Here is a 17,285-nt window from a genome sequence, read left to right on the forward strand (position 1 = left end):
AGGCATAGGCTGGAGAGGCTCCAGCCTCAGGGCGCAGTGTAGGAGGGGGCGCACAATTCATTCAGCTGTCATTCCTAATTGTGTTTGAAGCAGAAAGAAATAAGAAAAGGAGATACATGGAAGTGATTACAAGCCAGATAACTAGAGATTAAGGTGTTGGGGGCCCTGGGGTGCCTCTTAGTCTAAGAGCAATCAGTATGTGATGGCTGGGGTGGAGGGATGGAGGGGCGCACTTTGGTGTTTCAGCCTTGGGTGCTGGAGGACCTTGTCCCGGCTCTGTGTCAGTGTGTTGCCGACCAGGCCAGCCTGACCTCGAGAGCTATCTCTCCTCTTAAGAGATAGTCTCCAGATCAGATAGTGACATCCACCTTCAGGCGTCACTCACTCTCTGGTCCTTTCTATCTCCAGCCTGACTCCACCCCTTGGAGAGACTCAGGCTGCTGGAAGGTTCCTGTGCCCTCAAGAGCAGTATTCCTTGCTGCTTCCTATCACCTGCTCAGCAGGTGCATTACTCAAAGTATTACTGTTACACCAAACACTCACATACTTATAGGTGTCCAGAGGTTAGCAATATTTCTGTATTATCGGTGATTCTGCAGATCATCAATAATCAGGTATATATCTGTATTCTTGGTGATACTGCAGATCACCAATAATCAGATTCTCTCTGCGTGCTGACACCAATCGTTACACAGACATACTGCGCATGCACAGCGTAGTATGACCACGTCAGAGGGCATGCACTTCAGGTATGTCTTCCCGCATTACAGCTAAGTGTAGGCTGATGCTGGGGCAAGGGAGGTGCGGTAAGCTTCTGCAATACACCCCATACACACACAGGGCATCATTTTTTGCCATATTTTCAGGACGATGGTATCCCTCAAAACAAGTCACTGAATAGCTGGAGGTTACCATGAGAGACGAAGTAGTGTATTTTACATAACAAGTTTGGAGAGCTCTTTAAGAAGCAGTACGTTTTTGCTACTTTACACTTTAAATATATATATATATATATGTATATATGTATATATATATATATATATATATATATATATATATATATATATATATATATATATATATATACATATATATATATATATATATATACATATATATATATATATATATATATATATATATATATATATATATATATATATATATATATATATATATATATATATATTAGATTGTAAACTCGCATAGGGCAGGGCTCTCTCACCCTTTTGTGTCTTGAAATTTGTTATACATTTTATTCGTTGTTACTTTTGTCACTGTATTTACTGATTCTGTATTTTGTACCAATACCTTATTGTTGTACAGTATATTGGTGTATGGATTGGTGTATGGATAAAAAATACTCACAGGATGACAGGATTTGGATATCTTACAAAGTAGAGTGATCAGATTGGGGAATGATTTGGGCTGCTCTGTCTGGATCCACTAAAATGCAAAACCCACACAAAAAAGAGTGCTCTCGGGGTATGTAACAGCAGAGGTGAACACACGGCTGGTGCCACTTCGGAAGTTGCCGACTGTCCTGAAGATACCACCTGGGAAGCCTCAGCACTCCATTTCTGACGTGACTCGGGTCCCCGGCCATTAAGAAGGACGCAAGTGTCTACAGGCTGGTCTCTAAGCACAGCCACACAACATGAGGTGAGATCTGTCCTGGATACGCTTTTCTCTACTTTTACATACCCTGAGAGTACTCTTTTTTTGTGTGTTTTTTGCAAAAAGTACACACACGCACTGCACAAATGTAAATATGGAACAGAAAGCGCATAACAATTGGAAAGTCTCATTAAAATTACCTTAAGGTAAGCTTTACTATAATAACTCAAAATATGTGTTCACAGAGAATATACTTTAGGTTCCCATTAAATCCCAGCTGTAAGGAACAGAATAACAAATGCATAAATTGCATTTTCTCTTTACCATTTTTTAACACAGCCATGAAAATCCTTCTTTTTAATTTAAAGTCTTGTACAAACACTCCACTTTGTTACTTTCTAATGTTATTTGACTACACTGCGCACACGCACACACAAAGAGAATAAAGTAGCTGAGTTCTACGGCTATATTATTATTACTCAAAATAATATACTATTATTACATTAAGGGAAACATAATGTTTTTAAAAGCCAAAATAAATGTACAACATGCACTTGCCAAGTGATAGTGAAGTTTATGCTATTCAATAAAAAAATGTACTCTTCCTTTTACTAGAATAATGTTTCATCTTTATGTGGCATTTACAATGCTGTGCTTTATTCTTTCCACAATGCCATTGTGAAATTTCAGTTTAGTCATTTGATGGTTTTCAATAGATCACCGAATAACTCCAAAACCCAGAAAATAGGCCTTTGAACACGGCCATCGTGAACTTGCACATATCCTGCCCTTCCCTTTTGGCGCTGTGTCCAGAGCTTGTTAAATTGGGAAAATCAATCCCAGCAATGAGGAGCAGTATATTGAAGCAACAAGGCGGACATTTGGGGCTGAACTCCATATAAGCAACTAAATGTTCAGCTGAAAAACATATATAGGATCTGTCCAACCCTTCCAGGCTGAGACTTATCTGGATTTACAAGACAATGTCATTAGCACAAAGTGGTCCTTTTTCTCCACTGCCATTAAGCAATCACACTTTGTGAGCCACCCATCTACAGCTTACTAAATAGATAATGATCATCTTTACAATCATAAGTTCAAATGGCAGAACTTCAAAGGGCCTGCAGCAGATAGACATAATGAAGAGACAAGCCTGGATCACGACAGGCAGATAACTAGCAAGGTCAAGGTCACCAGCCCAGATCAAGGAGGAGAGCAGATTGAGGAAGTTCTGACAAGCCAGATTAGTAATGGAAGGCCAAACTTTTTATACCTTTAAGTATTTCTCATGAAAAGCAAGACTAGTCCTAAACGGGTTGTTAATTTGTTTAGAGCGGTCAGGTTACTAATACCTACTGTAAGTGACAGCAAGATAGGAAAACAATCATTTATAGTGTCATCTATAGTGCATTTTATTCTAGTAACAAAACAAAAAAAACCATGGGTGTCTACTAAAACAGAAGCAAAAACAACTTTAGTACAACCATGAAAAATCCCTTTATCGCCCCTTAAAAAGCAACACATGGCCATGTTTCAAAAAATGAACATCAGCTGATGACAAAAATGGCACTCACAATCCCATACACACTAATGGCGCATAGCCATAGACCCGAATAGCTTAAGGATGCCGGCAGCTCTGCTAAAAGGATCACAAATGACAGTGCATGGGTGGTCAGAGTTCCTCAGCTTTTAGTATCCAATGTTCCAACAAAGCAAAGATAAGTTCACTGCATGCAATAGCAATTAGCCCACTATGGCCTCCTATGAACATTCCTTGGTATGCCAGAGAAGCTTAGCAAGTCACACACATACTGGATTAACCACTCTATGCAGTGAAGAAAACAGTGTCCAGATTTGTGTTATAGATATAGATAACTGCCCCAGTGGGCTCTCTCCCGCTTTTGGGTACAGTGATCAGGATTCTGGGCAGTGTGAAGTCTGGCCTGATGCCACCAGACTTGACGCTGCCCGGAATCCTGATCACTGTACCAAAAAGCAACAGGAATTCTAGCGCTTCTCAGATTTTTTATTTTTGTGGTCATTTTACTCTAGGATAAATGTGAATGTATGTGTATGTATACATTTTTTATTTGTATATGTACACATCTATATTACATTTTACAGTGTTTTGGGATTGTGGTCTTTTCATCTAGCTCAGTCTAGTAGGACTACTGCTATTTCTTACATAATCACTCCCTACCTTTCTCTTCTGATGACTCATGCTGTCAAAACTGCCAGAGAACACAACATCAATGATCAGAAGGGTGTAAACCGTGATCACAACGATCCCTCCTCATGAGGGATACTCAGAAGTTATTCAAAGATGGTGTCTGGCCTGCCTACTTGTGGGCACTCTCCTGATGGTTGGATGGTTGGAATGTGCCACTGCCATCCAGAGAGTTCTTTTAAAAATAAAGGAGAATAATTTATAAGGAGATGGTAGAAAAACCTGGAGTTTCAGAGCTGTCAGATTAATACTACTGTTAGTGGCAGCTACCTAAGAAATACATCATTGCAGCTTTTGTAAATGTACCTATTACATGTATGTATACACATGTATTTTACATTTTATAGTTTTTTGCGGTAGTAGTAATTTAAGTTTTTGCAAAGCACCCGCTATTTATAGCTGCCATTTCCAGGTGCTCAAAATTCCATCTATTGCCGCATCTTAACAGGCACCTTCTGGCGCCAAAATTTCCCTCTATTACCGCTTAATATTGCTGCTTTCATCGTTGCAGCCTATGGTGGTGATCTTCTTTCTACTATACCCCATTTTGTGGCAGTGTTTAAGTGAAGTGGTGATTAGCGGCAATAGATGGAATTTTGGGCGCTCAGAAATTGAGGCTATAAATAGCGAGGGTGTAAAGCTGCCGCTATTTATAATGGCAATTTCTGTCTGCCCAAAATTTCATCTATTGCTGTTAATTGGGGTTTTGCAGGGGGGGGAGGTTAAGGTTTAGGTGCCATGAGGAAGTTTTTAGGTTTAGGCACCACCGAGGGGGGGGGGGGGGGAAGGGGGGTATAAGGGTAAGGCACCACTGGGGGGTATTAGGAGGGTTCTGTGTGAGAGTAGGGTTAGGTCATAGTAAAATATCGGTAAACATTACCAATATTTTACTATCAAAAGAAAGTAGTAGAATACTGGTAAATTTACCAATATTCTACTAGCGTCAATCCGCTGCACTCCTTTTTTTTTCAGATCCCTTTATTGCATATTATGCCTCTTTAACAATGCTGACAACAAACAAATGTACATTTCATGCTTTACATTTTGTAGCCTTGTTCCTGTCTGGCAGAAGCCTGTAGCAATAGCATACAAAAACTGTGTTTGCGGGTGTCACAGGCTTACAGATTGCCATTGTGTATTGAAGGGGGCAGTGAAGGCTTTGGGATATATCTGGTTAACAGACAAAAAAAGAACCAATATTATCTGTAACTGAAACACAGAATTCAGCAGAAGATATTTCCAAGACGCAGAATGAGACAATAAGGTACTCAAAACTGCATTTATTTATTTATTTTTTATTGATTATGAATAAAAATCAAGGTTTCATTTTCCTTCTTAGACAATAAGATTGCCCTTGCTCTTTGTAATCATTTTTTCTCAAGTAAACAGAATAAGCCCACTGTTCCTTTTCATTGCCTCCGCAGATAGCCTTGAGTTTGTATTTTTATGGCACTTGAGCTAAATTGACAGCACTCTCTGTGTGAACTTACATTGCGTCCTACACAAAGAGCAAACAAAAACAAACACATTTAAAACAATTTGTGCTGTTTACTAATTGACAATTAAATCTGATTTCATGCCATAAGATGACCTTACTTGTTTATAAGGAGTCTTTACCAGTCTTTAAGAATAAGTGTATTTATCCAGGTAAGTACATACTGTATATTGGTAAGTATACCGGAACAGTTAAAATGGGCACATGTTGCGCCTCTTACTTTGGGTGCCACCATAGACTGCAATCAGGGCAGATTCTAGGCTAAATTGCACCCGGGGTGAGGGTGTAAAAATTGCGCCGCCTCCCCACCCCTGTGCACTCACACACAGCCACAGGTCACAAGTAGATTTGCCTACTTACTAGACACCAGCCAAGAGGAAGCAGGGACCAGGAAAACAAACAGGCGAAGAGAGCCCGGAAAGCTGACTCCTCCATGGGCGCCGCTCACACTGACAGCCTGCTGTACCGCTACAGGACATCAGGTGACACGGTGGTGACGTGATGAAGACTTGATGGCTGATGTAGGCAGTCCAGGAGGAGTCAATTAAGGTGATCACACTGGTAATATTCTTCTTCCATTTGGCTTCACCGCACGTCACCAGCTCCCTAGCGGTTATGTCCTTCTGCCTGCGCCCACCTTCTTCTACTTGCAGCCTGCACTGCCCAATAAACGGCCCAGACTGCAATGCAGTTAGTGGCTATGGCACCGCCAGGTGAGTAATCTGGGTGTACTCCAAACCCTTGATTTGAGCGGCTTTACAGCTGCTGTAATTAGTTACTTTACATCTGCTCAGGTAAATTTTGGCTTTACAGTCAGCCACTCTAATAAATTAGCAGCCTTCCAGTAGCTTGGGTAAGAATGCGATTTTACAGCCCCTGTAATTAATGGCTTTACAGTTGTTCATATAAGTGGTGGGGGAGGGGGGGTAGTGTTAGGCATATATAAGGGCCAGGTTAGTGTTAGAAGTAGGTGGGGGGGGAGGTTAGTTTTAGTGTAGACATAGATAGCGGATAGTTAGAGTAAGCATTACGTTACAGTGGGGATTTTAGAATATATATTATAATTACCGGTATTCTACTATTGGAGATTGGGGATGGTAGAAAATAGGTAAAATTACAGATACAGGATCTTCTAAAAAAATTAGCATATTGTGATAAAGTTCATTATTTTCTGTAATGTACTGATAAACATCAGACTTTCATATATTTTAGATTCAAATACACACAACTGAAGTAGTTCAAGCTTTTATTGTTTTAATATTGATGATTTTGGCATACAGCTCATGAAAACCCAAAATTCCTATCTAAAAAAATTAGCATATTTCATCCTGTGGCACTGCTCAGGTGTTATGGAGGCCTAGGATGCTTCGATAGCGGCCTTAAGCTCATCCAGAGTGTTGGGTCTTGCGTCTCTCAACTTTCTCTTCACAATATCCCACAGATTCCCTATGGGGTTCAGGTCAGGAGAGTTGGCAGGCCAATTGAGCACAGTAATACCATGGTCAGTAAACCATTTACCAGTGGTTTTGGCACTGTGAGCAGGTGCCAGGTCGTGCTGAAAAATGAAATCTTCATCTCCATAAAGCTTCTCAGCAGATGGAAGCATGAAGTGCTCCAAAATCTCCTGACAGCTAGCTGCATTGACCCTGCCCTTGATAAAACACAGTGGACCAACACCAGCAGCTGACATGGCACCCCAGATCATCACTGACTGTGGGTACTTGACACTGGACTTCAGGCATTTTGGCATTTCCCTCTCCCCAGTCTTCCTCCAGACTCTGGCACCTTGATTTCCGTATGACATGTAAAAGTTGCTTTCATCCGAAAAAAGTACTTTGGACCACTGAGCAACAGTCCTTCTCTGCAGCCCAGGTCAGGTGCTTCTGCCGCTGTTTCTGGTTTAAAAGTGGGTTCATGCTTCCATCTACTGAAAAGCTTTATGGAGATGAAGATTTCATTTTTCAGCACGACCTGGCACCTGCTCACAGTGCCAAAACCACTGGTAAATGGTTTACTGACCATGGTATTACTGTGCTCAATTGGCCTGCCAACTCTCCTGACCTGAACCCCATAGAGAATCTGTGGAATATTGTGAAGAGAAAGTTGAGAGACGCAAGACCCAACACTCTGAATGAGCTTAAGGCCGCTATCGAAGCATCCTGGGCCTCCATAACACTTGAGCAGTGCCACAGGCTGATTGCCTCCATGCCACACCTCATTGAAGCAGTCATTTCTGCAAAAGGATTCCCGACCAAGTACTGAGTGCATAACTGAACATAATTATTTGAAGGTTGACTTTTTTTTGTTTTAAAAACACTTTTCTTTTATTGGTCGGATGAAATATGCTAATTTTTTGAGATAGGAAATTTGGGTTTCCATGAGCTGTATGCCAAAATCATTAATATTAAAACAATAAAAGGCTTGAACTACTTCAGTTGTGTGTATTTGAATCTAAAATATATGAAAGTCTAATGTTTATCAGTACATTACAGAAAATAATGAACTTTATCACAATATGCTAATTTTTTGAGAAGATCCTGTATACTAATCTTGACATTTCCTGGCACCCCTTTTATATGTACCCAAGTATACCTATCCATTTCACGCCCAGAGCCAATCAGAAGAGTTGGTTGCACCTCCAACATTAGAGATAGTGATCTGTTGTTCTAGAGGCTGCAACCTAGCCCTCCCCCCTCCCCCTCCTCCCCCACTGCTGCATTATGTGTAAACAATTCAGGTCATTTTACATCTTTCTAATACACTGTAATGTGTACCAGATGGGAAGGCTTCAAAGCCATAGTATATATATGCTGTATCATTAGAATCCCTCTCTAATACACCCTACAAAGTTTATGGAGTAGAAGGCAGAAGACAGCCTGCACTATGTTGTAGTGATGCAGTCAGAACTATAGATCAGCATACAGTGCAAGGTATGAAGTCCACTCTACCCTCCCAGTTGAAGATCAGTGCAGGAACTAGGTGACTCGACATCCAGATAGCAGCAGAAAAATAGTGAAGTTTCACACGTTGGTCCAATCAAATTATCAAGCCTTTATTAAAGTACTCCTGTACTTTAAGTTTTAGACCAGTAAAAAAAAAAAGCACCATCGCACAACTCAACTTCTCCTGGATCCAAATGCTGCCTTTTGCACCTTGTCAGCTCTCCCGTTCTGCCGCCGGGTCCCCCGTATCTGCCGACATCTTCACCGCGCTGACCCAGAAGTAACCTGAAAGTACTTCCGGCCGGGTCAGTGTCATTACAGTGACAATACCGGCAGATACGTGGGGGCACGGCGGCAGTACGGGAGAGCTGATAAGGTGCAGAAGGCAGCGATTGGATTCAGGAGTAGGTGAGTTGTGTGCTGGTGCTTTTTTTTTTTTACAGATCTTGCAGGAGCAGGAGGACACAAGGGAGCGTGATCGAGGAGAATAACTGTCATATCCTTCCCGGGGCATAACTATAGACTCTGCAAGGGATGCAGCTGCAGGGGGACATTCTAGTCTAGTCTAGATTTCAGCTGACTAGACGAGGGACCCCTGGGGGCACAGAACTTTGAGAGTGGTGCTGAACATATGTCGCAGCACCATTTACACAGCAGAAAGTTTATTAATTAAATCCCCTCTCAGTTCAGGGGTACTTTAAGTAGCATAAAACCAGATTACGTGTATAGCTGACATATTTCAGACACGCAATGGTCCTTAATCATGGATTGCAATGGTCCTTAATCTATGATTAAGGACCATTTCGTGTCCAAAACATGTCAGCTATACATGTAATCTGGTTTAACCCTACTTAATAAAGCCTTGATAATTCGATTGGACCAAGGTCCGGAACTTCACTCGTTTTCTGCAGATCAGCATTCAGGCAGAAGTTACAAATGTCATTTTTTTGGAAGAGGAGCAGCTAAAGGAAAAGTGTAAATACTTTTATTCATTAGTGCAGCTTCAGACCAAATTTTTATTTTGTGTCTTCTCCCTGAGAGATTTCTTGTCCCTTGGTCATCAGTAGAGCTGGCCCGAATGGTTTGCCAGCGAACGGTTCCCGGCGAACTTCCGTGGTTCGCGATCGCAGAGATCCGCAAACTTTTCCGAAAGTTCGGTTCGCCCCCATAGTGCATCATGAGGGTCAACTTTGACCCTCTACATCACAGTCAGCAGGCACATTGTAGCCAATTAGGCTACACTCCCTCCTGGAGCCCCCCCCCCCCTTATAAAAGGCAGGCAGCGTCAGGCATCGGACTCACTCCTGTGCCTGCAGTAATTAGAAAAGGGAGAGCTGCTGCAGACTCTCATAGGGAAAGCTTAGTTAGGCTCTTGTAGGCTTGTTAGCTTGCTCCTGGCTGATTGTTATTGCTAAAAAAGCACCCCTCAACAGCTTTTGAGAGCAAATCTTGTTCTTGTGATCAATTTTTTTTTGTGTGTGTCCCACTGACACTTGGGTTGCATAGACAGCATTGGTAATTCCTACTATGTGTGCCACTGCCAGGCCCAGCACATTCAGTGACTACCTGTGTGTGTGATAGGTGCACATTATAATACCCATCACTGCATATACCTACCTGTTGTTCACTTCAGCGAACCCACCTATCTACGTGAGCGCACGCAGTGTCACTGTGCTTGTTCGGTACCTGTCTGTGTGTGACAGGTGCACATTATAATACCCATTACTGCATATACAGTACCTACCTGACAGTCACTGTTGTTCTATCATTGAGCTACCACAGCCCGGTGACCATATGGGCTTGAAAACCGCCACGGCCTGCACTCTGGCCATGTTGCGCACCAGTCCAGCACGCCCGTCACTACACAAACAGCTGTTTGTGGTGCATGACACAGTGAGTTTGGTGTGTCAGTGTTAAGCAGTACTCTAATTACACTCCCTGATTGATGTATACACATGCAAGATGTTTTAAAGCACTTTAGGCCTGCAATTTAGCATTCAATGTGATTTCTGCCCTTAAAACGCTGCTTTGCGTCAAATCCAGATTTTTCCCCGGGACTTTTGGCGTGTATCCCACTCCGCCATGCCCCCCTCCAGGTGTTAGACCCCTTGAAACATCTTTTCCATCACTTTTCTGGCCAGTATAAGTGTTTCTAGTTTTCAAAGTTCGCCTCCCCATTGAAGTCTGTTGCGGTTCGCGAAAGTTAGCGCGAACCGAACTTTTGCGCAAGTTTGCGAAACCAGTTTCACGAACCTAAAATCGGAGGTTCGGGCCATCTCTAGTCATCAGTAAGGGCCTGTTTCCACTACACGCAGATTGGATGCAGAAAAACTGACTCCAAGGAATGCCTATGGGCCTGTTTCCACTTAACACCATTTTTCTGATGCAGATTTTCCCATAGGCATTAATTGGAGTCAGTTTTGCATCCATTCTGCATCCAAACTGCGTGTAGTGGAAACAGGCCCTAAGACAGAAATAAAAAAACATTTTTTAAAGTGTCTAGAGTTATACAATAGACTAGTCTTTTCTCTTATTATTATTATTTTTTTAATTTTTTTTTAATATCTATATTCTCATTCCACTGTTCTAGCATTCTCCCCTTTTTTTCTAATTTTTAAAACCACGTTACATACTACTTTTTTAAAGATTAGCTTCAACATTTTTAAGAGCTTAGTTGTTATGCTATTGCTTCCTATTTATTTATTGTTCTTAAGTTTAAATTCTCAGTGACTTAAGCTTGTATTGGCTTGCAGCTTGCGTACTTCAGGATCAGCTGTGAAATAACAGCATATGTTCTTCTTTCCTTATTCAATATGCTTGATCCTCCTTACCATGAAGCTTTATGGGAAATATTTTCTCCATTGATCCATAAAGTGATTGCATTCAGAGAGTAGGATTCCATGTAGATGAAGACAGACTGTATCTCTCAGCATATACACACTTGTACTTTTTGTAAATAGTTTTTGCATTTTCCTTTGTGTAGGCATGGACTCTTTTAGCTCACATATATTTTACCCATTTCTTCTCTGACCTTCTTCCTTCTAAAGAACTCATAACCTTTTTTTCTTTTGCTTGTATTCTTCTATTTATCATCTTTTATCTCCTTGATGGTGCTTTTGTCTCACTACATACTTTAGTTCCATTGTTTGTTTGCATTCTTTTAACACGCCAGTCTATATACAGATTTTTGCTTGCATCCTGTTGCTTTCTCCACCACATTTCTTTTTGCCTTTAATATGCAGAAAACTTTCAGCCAGCTCACTTTTGTTCTGATTTTTGTGGTTCAGTTTTATAATCAGCTTCTTTTGACATGTTTTTTGTAGAATGGATGACGGAAGTGTTTACTAGTATACAGTTTGGTTTTATTCCTCCTTCTATGCTGTCAGGGGCGTAGCAATAGGGGTTGCAGCGGTAGCGACCGCATCGGGGCCCTTGGACCAGAGGGGCCCCAAAGGGCCCTCCCTCAATTGCAGTATTAGCGCTCTATTGGTCCTGTGCTGGTAATAATCACTTCTATAGATACTTTGAATAGTGGGAATCATTAACAAACTGTTCCCCATCCCCTTTTTGCACCTCTGACACTGTAGTTGCCATTGGCAGGTTTTGGTGCGCCGTATAAATTGTTATGTATAGAGTGCTTGGGGGGCCCCATTGTAAAACTTGCATCGGGGCCCACAACTCCAAAGCTACGCCACTGTATGCTGTACTTAGAAATTCCTCTGTTTCAGCTCTACTCTTACTAAATAATAATCTGAATCGCAGCTGGTGCCCCTGAGTTATCCCATATTCTATATAAACAATACCTCACTCCTTGACATTAGCACATGAACAGTTTGGCTGCTTACATTTTTCCCTGGTACTTCCCACGTTCCTAGGTGTATCTTTTTTTCTGTTTTTGATAGAATCTTTATGTAGTCTTTTTATGTAGGCTTCATAGGTTTACATTCTTACACTCCTCTTCTTTTCACACGTTGTTATTGAAACCACATACAATTATCACTGCATCATGGTTTGCAACTTCATCACTAACCCTGCAGGCAGTTGTTGGCAACAGATGATCAGGCATTAGAATTGTTGGTAAGGCAGTTGTTGGCAATAGATTATCAGGCAGTGGAACAGTTAGGTATACAGTGATCAAAGGGTAATGAAGAGGAAAAGCAGCAATGAAGGTCATCATGCCACAAGTATAGTGGTACTATTTACCCACTTCCAAATATAGTTAAAAAGAAAAAGGTTGCGGCTTAGCTTCCGATTGGAGGAAGCTCACGGAGGCGGGGACAGAGGCGGGGGAGCCCAGATAGAATGACAGGTAAATACAAGGCTAGCAACAAGCAGATTGTCGCTAGCCTGGCACTTTTTTCAAGGTGGCACAGCAGACCCAAGGGGGACTAAAGGTGGCAATACAGAGAAATAAAGGCATGCGATTATGCACAGAACATGCCTCTGTGTTGTCTTAAGATTTAAAATACCCTCCTTGGGTTCTCTTTAACCACTTGCCGACCGCACGCTTATATTGTGCGTCGGCAAAGTGGCAGCTGCAGGACCAGCGACGCAGTACTGCGTCGCCAGCTGCAGGCTGATTAACCACTTAAGCCCAACTGGACGAGATCTCTCGTCCAGTTGGGCTGCGCGCACTCCCGCGGGTCGCGCGCGCGCCCGCGGGCCCCCCCGTGCATGCCCCCGCTGCTGGCCGCTAGCCCACCGATCAGTGAAAGGGATTATAAATCCCTTTCGCTGATCGGACCCCCCCGGAGAAAAGCCGACAGCGTCTCTTCAGACGCTGCGGCTTTTCTGAGCTCTGGTCTCCTTTCTTCTGCCTAGGAGCGAGATCGATCGCTCCCAGGACTTTTTGATTCTGGCCATCTTGTGGCCAAATAGCAAATTACACCTAAAAATAAAAAGTTTTAAGAATAAACCTATAAATATATTAAAAAAAAACCTGTTTACCTCCCACACCAAAAAATACCCACATACAAGTTTAAATTAAAAAAAAATAAAAAATTACAATAATAAAAAAAAAAAAACATAAATAGTTACCTAAGGGTCTGAACTTTTTAAATATTCATGTCAAAGGAGTATATCAATATGATTTAATAAATTATGGGCTTCTAAATAGTGATGGACGCAAAACGGAAAAAATGCACCTTTATTTCCAAATAAAATATTGTCGCCATACATTGTGATAGGGACATAATTTTAACGGTGAAATACCCGGGGCATATGGGCAAATACAATACGTGAGTTTTAATTATGGAGGCATGTATTATTTTAAAACTACAATGGCTGAAAACTAAGAAATAATGAATTTTTTCAATTTTTTTCTTATTCTTCCTGTTAAAATGCATTTACAGTAAAGTGGCTCTTAGCAAAATATACCACCCACAGAAAGCCTAATTGGTGGCGGAAAAAACAAGATATAGATCAATTAATTGTGATGAGTAGTGATAAAGTTATTGGCAAATGAATGGGGGGTGAAAGTTGCTCGGATGTAAAAAAATTTCAACCCTTCAGGCTTAAGTGGTTAATCAGGAAGCAGCCGCTCGCGCGAGCGGCTGCTTCCTGTCAATTCATGGCGGGGGGCTCCGTGAATAGCCTGCGGGCCGCCAATGGCGGCTCGCAGGCTAAATGTAAACACAAGCGGAAATAATCCGCTTTGTTTACATTGTACGGCGCTGCTGCGCAGCAGCGCCGTAAGGCAGATCGGCGATCCCCGGCCAATCAGCGGCCGGGGATCGCCGCCATGTGACAGGGGACGTCCTGTCACTGGCTGCACAGGACGGATAGCGTCCTGTGCAGCCCGGATCACCGGGGAGGGGACAGGTAGGAGAGGGAGGGGGGAATTTCGCCGCGGAGGGGGGCTTTGAGGTGCCCCCCCCCGCTAAATGCCTGCAGGCAGGAGCGATCAGACCCCCCCTGCACATCATCCCCATAGGGGGGAAAAAAGGGGGGGCGATCTGATCGCTCTGTGTGCCCTCTGATCTGTGCTGGGGGCTGCAGAGCCCACCCAGCACAGATCCCATTAAACAGCGCTGGTCCTTAAGGGGGGGTAAAGGGTGGGTCCTCAAGTGGTTAAAGAGGAACTGTTAGCCATGCTATCTTAGAAAAAAAACACACATATATTAGTAGATAAATACTTGTCCAACTTACATAACATATGTATTGTACTGTCCACATTTTGATTTTAGTGAGTTTTATATAGTAAATAAAAAGAATTCTGTTTCTGACAGTTTCCATCTTAGAATCCCTGGGCCTTATGCAATTCACTTTTTCACCTGAGTTTTCTCCTAGGAGATAATTTTTCATTTTCTATTTAAAATAACTTTCCAGCACCTTTCAACTAAAAAAGTACCGAAAAGTAAATGAAAAAGTACTATCAAACTTATTTTGAGTGTTTTCTTGCTTTCTGGTGGTTTAAAATGCATTTTATTGACAAATTTAAAAATATCACCTAGGAGAAAACTTAGGAGAAAAAGTTAATTGCATATGGGCCCCTGTGTCTGAAGCCAATCCCGATGTCATTTCCTCCATTACTCTGTTCTCTCTCATTGTGTATGTATGTATGTATGCCCCCCTCTCAGTATTCAGGCACTCGACAACAGCTCTGCAGCTGCGTGCATTCTCATAAATCATTGTGTGACTTTGCAGACATGATTTATCTGTATGGATCACATTTCACTTTCTCAGCTTCTCATCAAAATAAATTTGCCAATCAGAGAGTAACAGAGGTGTGGGAGGGTAAACCGGGAGTGAAAGAAACTTCAGCCAGTCAGGCTGCATTAGTTATGTCTGAGGAGAACAGGGGAGGAAAGAAAAACAACCAGCATGCACTGCAACTTCTCTTTTGCGGCATATGTACCAAATAAGAGCCAGAAGACCTGGTAAATGATATTCTATTTAGAAGAAAATTAAGAGAGATTTTTAACTTTTGGATTGCCTGGTTAGCATCCATATTATTTGTTTACCATTAGAGATGGCCCGAACGGTTCACCGGTGAACGGTTCCCGGTGAATTTCGGTGGTTCGCGTTCGTGGAGAACCGCAAACTTTTCCGGAAGTTTGATTCGCCCTCATAGTTAGAGATGAGCGTAATGACCTAATTACGATTTCGCGAAATTTCGCGTAATTAGTGTAATTACGATTATGGCCGTAAGTACATAATCGTAATGAAGAAGGATTTCGCGAAATTTCGCGTAAGCGTAATTTTCGCGTAATTTTCGCATTACAATGGTTATTTGTTCATGCCGTAATTTCGCATTAAACGCTACCGTAATTTCGCGTTAAACCGTAACGCTCCGTATAATATAAAAAAGCCGCCGACTTTAAGGGTTAATAGCAAAGCCCCCTTAAATGCTAAGAGCCTCAAATTTGGAGAATATATTAAGGAGATCAGGAGGAATAAGAGGAAAATTTTTTTTTTCCAAAAAGACCTTATAGTTTTTGAGAAAATCGATGTTAAAGTTTCAAAGTAAAAATGTATACATTTAAAAACCCGCCGACTTTAACGGTTAATAGCAAAGCCTGCTTAAAGTTTAGGAACACCAAATTCCTAGGGTATATTAAGGGGATCAGTGGGAATAAGAGGAAAATTTTTTTTTTCAAAAAGACCTTATAGTTTTTGAGAAAATCGATTTTTAAGTTTCAAGGGCAAAAATGTCTTTTAAATGCGGAAAATGTCAGTTTTTTTTGCACAGGTAACAATAGTGTATTATTTTCATAGATTCCCCCAAGTGGGAAGAGTTTTACTTACTTCGTTCTGAGTGTGGGAAATATAAAAAAAAAACGACGTGGGGTCCCCCCTCCCAGACCTCTTTAACCCCTTGTCCACCATGCAGGCTGGGATAGCCAGAATGCGGAGCACCGGCCGCGTGGGGCTCCGCACCCTCACTATACCAGCCCGCATGGTCTATGGATTGGGGGGTCTCGGAAGGGGAGGGGCAGCCAAGCTTTCCCCTCCCCCTCCGAGCCCTTGTCCAATCCAAGGACAAGGGGCTCTTCTCCACCTCCGATGGGCGGTGGAGGTGGAGGCCGCGATTTCCTGGGTGGGGGGTTCATGGTGGAATCTGGGAGTCCCCTTTAAAAAGGGGTCCCCCAGATGCCCACCCCCCCTCCCAGGAGAAATGAGTATAGAGGTACTTGTACCCCTTACCCATTTCCTTTAAGAGTTAAAAGTAAATAAACACACAAACACATAGAAAAAGTATTTTAATTGAACAAAAAACATAACCACCAAAAAAGTCCTTTAATATTCTTAATTAACCATTAATACTTACCTGTCCCTTTAAATAAATGATCCCTCGAAATATCCTCGGAAATGTTCTATCAGTTACAATGTAACAAAGTTATTACAATGTAACAACTTTGTTACATTGTAACTACGCCGCACCCGACGTCACTCGCCGCTCACCCGCCGCATACACTTACGCGTCCTTGCAGGACGCTAAGTCCCCGCCGGCTCCCGCTGTCCACCCCGCCCACATCTGTCACCCACATGTCACCCACATGTGGGTGACATGTGGGTGACATGTGGGAGAGGCGGGGAGGGCAGCGGAGCCGGCGGGGACTTAGCGTCCTGCACGGACCCGACAGAGCTCTGAGCTATATAGCTCTGAGAAGCATCTTTGTATTTGGGCTCCAAGGAGCCCCATTGGTCCTTAGCAGACCAATGGGGTTCCTTCAAATCAGAGGGAACCCCATTGGTCTGCTAAGGACCAATGGGGCTCCTTGGAGCCCAAATACAAAGATGCTTAGAGAGCTCTGAGCTATATAGCTCAGAGCTCTGTCGGGTCCGTGCGGCGGGTGAGCGGCGAGTGACGTCGGGTGCGGCGTAGTTACAATGTAACAAAGTTGTTACATTGTAATAACTTTGTTACATTGTAACTGATAGAACATTTCCGAGGATATTGCGTGGGATCATTTATTTAAAGGGACAGGTAAGTATTAATGGTTAATTAAGAATATTAAAGGACTTTTTTCGTGGTTATGTTTTTTGTTCAATTAAAATACTT

Source organism: Hyperolius riggenbachi, chromosome 1, assembly GCF_040937935.1.
Source record: "Hyperolius riggenbachi isolate aHypRig1 chromosome 1, aHypRig1.pri, whole genome shotgun sequence".
Classification (NCBI taxonomy): Eukaryota; Metazoa; Chordata; class Amphibia; order Anura; family Hyperoliidae; genus Hyperolius; species Hyperolius riggenbachi.